Source organism: Triticum urartu, chromosome 7 (genome assembly GCF_003073215.2).
Source record: "Triticum urartu cultivar G1812 chromosome 7, Tu2.1, whole genome shotgun sequence".
NCBI classification, from domain to species: domain Eukaryota; kingdom Viridiplantae; phylum Streptophyta; class Magnoliopsida; order Poales; family Poaceae; genus Triticum; species Triticum urartu.
The window spans coordinates 286,417,813-286,424,387 of record NC_053028.1 but is presented as its reverse complement, the minus strand read 5'-3'; positions in this window follow the sequence as shown (position 1 = coordinate 286,424,387).

Below are 6,575 nucleotides of genomic sequence, written 5' to 3'. Positions count from 1 at the left end.
AAAATCACATGTGTGTCTTTGGGTGAATTTATAGGTCCCATGCAAGAAATGGGAATAAAATTCAAACATCTGGGCGTCGTGGCTCGGCCGGAAAGACTGAGAAACTTGGTTTTTTAATTCATGTAAATCCAAAACACGGATTGAAAATCATGAAACTTGGCATGGTCTCATGACATGGTACCAACATGCCGTGGTAATTTTTTTGGCCGAATTGGGACAAGCTTTGGTGTAAGCTTCTTGCAAACTAGAGCTTCCCTCAAGAAGGCTCCTGGTTCTGAGAGGGAACGTGTCACCTCCGTGTGCGAAACGACATACGTACACTGCCTTCTCCCGCCTTAATTTTTTTGCACAGGCAGATTAGACCAAATAGAAGTATCATGCTAAATTTTGGAATTATTCCGTGTTTGTTTTGCATTTTTCATACATTAATTGAGTTTCTGGGCATTTAATGTGCATAATTCAAATTTGAACTACAAGCACGTGCTCCAGTGCACCATAGTTGTTTGAAAAATCACATGTATGTCTGTGGTTGAATTTCTAGGTCCCATGCAAGAGATGGGAGTGAAATTCCAACATCTAGGCATCGTGGCTTGGCCGGAAAGATTGAGAAACTTGGTTTTTTAATTCCTATAATTCCAAAACACGCCTGAAAATCATGAAACTTGGCTTGGTCTCATGACATGGCATGAACATGCTGCAATAATTTTTTTGGCCGAATTGGGACAAGCTTTGGTGTAAGCTTCTTGCAAACCGGACCTTCCCTCAAGAAGGCTCGTGGTTCCGAGAGGGAATGTGTCACCTCTGTGTGCGAAACGATGATTTTGATGGATATAATATGCATGTGCTTGCTGCTCCTACTTGCAATTATTATGAGATAGGAACTACATGTCCGCCTCTCCATGTTTCCAATATGATAAAATTGCAAGAAAATGTTTATACTATGCATTGGCCTTTACTATGTGTGCATGAATTGTTCTTTTATGACACGCCTATGCATAGGAAGAGAGTTAGACTATATGTTTCTTTGTGCTCACTACTAAATCACTAATCATTGTTAATTAAAATTGGCTTTGATATACCTTGGGATCCGGGTGGATTCATTACTTGAGCACCTTATGCCTAGCTTAATGGCTTTAAAGAAATCGCTGCCAGGGAGACAACCCGAAGTTTTAGAGAGTCATTTATTTCCGTTGAGTGCTTTTATATAGTTAAAAAACAAAAAAATAAATAAAGAGGGGAACCCAAAACTTTTCAAAAAGGAAAGTGAAAGTGAGAGAGACAAGCATTGTTGAAGTGGGGGAGCTCCTTGAACTTTGTTCATGCTCACGGAAACTTTGTGAATCTTGATTACAGAAACTTTTAAACAAACATAATTATCCCCTTGTACAATTCCATTGTATTATAAAAATAATGTGCCAAGATTTGCCTTTAGGATGTTTACATTGCTTGTTGGTTCATGTGGTGCAGAACAAAAACTTTGGCTGTAGTGCGTAATTTTACATTTTTTACTGGAACGTCAAACGGTTCTAAAACTTTTTTCACTCTGTTTCTATACAATTTTTTATTTTTCCTAATTTTTTCATAAATGTTGGAGAACCAGAAGTATGGTGAATGTTCAGATTACTACAGACTGTCCTGTTTAAGACAAATTCTGTTTTTGATGCATAGTTTGCTTGTTTTGATGAAACTATCAATTTCCATCAGTTGATTAAGCCATGAAAAAGTTATATTACAGTAGATAAAATGCAAAAAAAAATATGAATTTGTTTTAAACAGTACTTAGAGTAGTGATTTGCTTTATTATACTAACGGATCTTACCGAACTTTCTGTTAAGTTTCGTGTGATTGAAGTTTTCAAGTTTTGGGAGAAATCACGATGGATGAAGGAATAAGGAGTGGAAAGAGCCTAAGCTTGGGGATGCCCGAGGCACCCCAAGGAAATATTTAAGGATTCCCAAGCAACCAAGCTTGGGGATGCCCCAGAAGGCATCTCGTCTTTCTTCTAACGATCATCGGTAATTTTACTTGGAGCTATATTTTTATTCGTCACATGATATGCATAAATCTTGGAGAATCTTTTGCATTTTGTTTTCACTTTTCTTTGATGCACCATGCTGGTATGAGATAGTTCTTGGTTGATTTATAGAATGCTCATTGCACTTCACTTATATTTTTTGAGTATGGCTTTTTAGAATGCTTCATGTGCTTCAGTTTTATCTTTTGAAGTTTGGATTGCCTGTTTCTCTTCACATAGAAAACCGCCATTTGTAGAATGCTCTTTTGCTTCACTTATATTTGTTAGAGCATGGGTATATCTTTTGTAGAAATAATTAAACTATCTTTCTTCACTTATATCTATTTAGAGAGATGTCAGAAATTGGTCATTCACATGGTTAGTCATAAAATCCTACATAAAACATGTAGATCACTAAATATGATATGTTTGATTCCTTGCAATAGTTTTGTGATATAAAGATGGTGATATTAGAGTCATGCTAGTGGGTAGTTGTGGATTGTAGAAATACTTGTGTTGAAGTTTGTGATTCCCATAGCATGCACGTATGGTGAACCGTTATGTGACGAGTACTAGAATAAGAGATAAATCCTACGCATAAGTCGGCGCAATATAGTACGATCGAGAAGTGATCCTGAACACCTACGTACGAGTAAATCATAAACCCATTATGCTCTATTCTTGATCCCAACCTCACAAGAAGATACGAGCATGGTTACGCATGTGGTTGGAAAGTTTTAGTTTAAAGTTCTCTACAACCGAAGGTTATAGATTTCCAAGTCGCCACATAACCGCAGGACGGCTTTTCGGAAGATTTAACCCTGCGGGGTGTTGGTGTACTAAGGTTTGGGTCCTTAGTACCCCAGAATTATGCACATGCAGTAGCAGCCCTCCGGACGGCAAGGCTTGCCGGAGGGCAACTGAAGGCAAATTCAAGACTAGTTGATGAGATACAAAGAAGACATACAAGACATGGTCATAAATTTAGAAGGTAAAGCCTGGGGTTCATAGCAAGATCCTTGCTGGGGAGCTAGCGAAGACCCGGCAATCTTCGAGCCTGGCATAACTCCCATTACCTTGAAACCACTCCACCTCATCGATTAGGTTGTCACTTGTCGTATAGGTGTTGAGCGGGCAGGTAGTTAGGTGAGTCTTTTCTGGGTGCGTGTCAGCTCGCCGGCGAAGACACAACTTTAATGACATCCGTCCTAGGATCATGTCAAGATTATATGAGATAGGGGTTCATTATCATCCCGTTTCCCACGTCCACCTTCTGGCCTTTGATCAAGTAGAGTATGGTGCACGGGGTTTCTTCGGCCTGCAAACACATGTCTGTGGCGTAAAACATCCGAAAGGCAACGAAAACGGAATATTCTCTCTCTGTCTCTCTCTCTGTCTCTCTCTCTATATATATATGTTGGTGTGACATGTAATTAGTGTGAGGGCGTCGAGCTCAACCAAAGATGAAGGCCCACCTAGCGTGCCAGAGACTGAGGACGGGCTGCTATGAGCGGGAGCAACTGCGAGAGGAGGCCCGGTTGCATGAGCAAGTGATGGTGCAGTGGTGTTGTTGTTCACGGAGTTGCTCCCGACGAAACTGGGCAGCGGGGAATCATGTACTGTCTTGTCTGGATTTTCCTTCGTCCAGTTAATGATAGCTGGAACCAAGTTAGTAGCGAAATCATTTCTGCAGGCAGTTACAGCTGCATTGACTGCCTGCTATAGCAACTCATTTTTCTCCTCAGCTATTTTTTTCTCGACTGCAAGCTTCACCTTCTCGTCAATGTCCAACTGACTAAACTTCTTTTTCTGCTTCTTGGCCTCCGGGCCCTCGTTGTAAAACACCTTCCATGTGGCGCCGTCTCCAGCGCCGTGCACACGACCATATTGCGGCCGCTGGCCCAAAGGGAGTCCCTTAAGTTCGTTCAAGGCCCGATTGAGAGGGGTGTCCCACTTGGGCCTCATCGAAGAAGTAGGGCTTTCAGCTACAAGCTAGTGTTGCTTCTCCTACAGAAGGAGCGTGAACTGTTTAGGAATGTGTAGTCGACTAGATCTGGAGCTAAATGTAAGGTGGTAAAAGAATAATTACCAGTAGTCTAATCAATTTCCTCGTGATCTGGTCCGTGTAGAAAACCTTCTTTTCCTTGTCCCACTTGTAGCGGGCCCTGATGAAGTCACGCTCCAACGGGTTGGTGAACTTCTCAAAGGAGTCTGGGATACCCGTGGCTTCACGTTCCGCGTCCTCCTTATCCCATGTGGGCCTTTTACCTCAGTAGCCACGGCTTCCGAGGCGATGCTTCCCCGTGTTCCTTTGCTGAAGGCTCTTGAATTTCATAGCCTTAGACTGGCTGCCTCGGTAGCGCAAGTTTCCTTGAATTTTTCGAGCTCTTCTTCCATAAGTGTCGGATTTTCCTCCAGAATCTTGGATAGGGGTTCCTCAGCCTCAATAGCTCGTTTTACCCTCCCTTTCCAGGAGGCCAAATCATAGCAACCACGTCAAATGTTCTTTACTCCTTAAGTCATCGTCGTTGATGCTCACGCATTCCCGTAGGATGCATCCTACTTGGTTCCCATAGCACTTGCGAGGTTCTTCCGGCTCAAATGGCTCAAACTTGCCAGGTGCCATCTTTGTGATCACCAGTCGTCCAATCCCTAGTTTGTTAGGTTTTCATATCCTCTGCTTCTTGTGCTTCTTCTTTTCGGTAGCGGCATCGGCGCCGGTACCTTCCCCGCCGGTATCTTCCTCGCTGGTACCTTCCCCGTCAGTCTCGGCGTCCCCATCGGTGCCGGCGCCGTCAGTGTCGATGTTGGCGTCAGTACCATCATCGAGGCTGACCTGCAAACCTTGATTTTGCAATTTTTAGCAGTCAAATAGTCGAGGTTTCACCCTCATAATCCATCTCGTCTGCATCTTGGTCAGAAGGCCCAGTTTCTTCATTGTTCGACATGTTTCCTATGATTAAGTCTCCTCGTTTAATTCTAAAACTATGAAAAAAAATGAGAAATGACATAAAAAAGAAATCTATGTATGCCGTAATGTCATTTCCCAGCACTCGATATGCCTACTATCTAGCACAAATCATGCCAAATTCACGGAAAAATTTGGCATGACCTTTGCTAAAAAATGGACATATCGAGCCCCTGAAATTCAGCGGAACAGAAATGAATCAACATGCCGACGTAACATAGGCTACTCGGATCATTTACCCTGCACATAATCATCATGGCCAAATGACATGTCCAAATTTCCAAATATGACATGTCCAAAACATCACATGTCCACACATCACATGTCCACTTCAAATTGGCATATAAAAGGAAGAAAAATATAGAATTTGAAGAAAAAACCTAGCTAAATTCATAACTAAATATATAACCTAATTAACCATCTGCCCTAACTGAAACCTAACTAAATTAACCAAAAAACCTAGCTACCAGAGACAGGAGGAGAGGTGGGGGGGTGTAACGCCCTCGATGCGGCTATAGCTCCGACGTGTTGAGGCACGACTTAGAGACATAACCGCATTCAAAGCAATGTCGCAAGTCAGGCAATCATTACAACATCCCATGTAATATATAATAAAAGGGGGAGAAACATAGTTGGCTTACACTCGCCACGTCACATCAAAGTACATAAATAACATCCATCATACAAACACTCATGGCCCGACTACGGCGCCAAAATAGAAGAAAACCCAACATGCGACAAGGCCCTGAATCGAACCCCAACTAGGCACCACTACTGATCATCGGGAAAGGAAACGTAGTAACGCTGAGAGTCCTCGTCGAACTCCCACTTGAGCTCGTACTCGTCACCTGGAGCGTAATCACCTGGACCTGCATCTGGAGTTATAGTAATCTGTGAGCCACAGGGACTCAGCAATCTCGCACCCTCGCGATCAAGACTATTTAACCTTATAGGAAGGATAGGCAAATATATGTGGAGCTGCAGCAAGCGACTAGCATATATGGTGGCTAACTTATACACAAAAGAGAGCGAGAAGAGGAGGCAAAGCGCGAGCGAGAATATAGAGGAACAACCTGCGCAAGCATAACTCCAACACCGTGTCCACTTCCCGGACCCCGCCGAGAAGAGGCCATCACGGCAACACACTCAGTTGATTCATTTTAATTAAGTTTATGTTCAAGTTATCTACAACCGGACATTAACAAATTCCCATCTGCCCATAACCGCGGGCATGGCTTTCGAAAGTTCAATCCCTGCAGGGGAGTCCCAACTTAGCCCATGACAAGCTCTCATGGTCAACGAAGGAATAGACCTCCTCCCAAGACGTTCCGACCAGACTCGGTATCTCGGTAACTCAAGACACTTCGACAGGTTAAAACAAGACCAGCAACACCGCCCGAATGTGCCGACAAATCCCGATAGGAGCTTCACATATCTCTTTCTCAGGGCACACTCAGATGAGCAAGACGTCGGGTAGGCCAGCCCAGATTTGCCCCTAGTAGCCCCGGACATCGCTCGGTTGGACCAACACTCAGAGGAGCACTGGCCCGGGGGGGGGGGGTAAAATAAAAGGCTAGGTGGCGAATGGTAAAA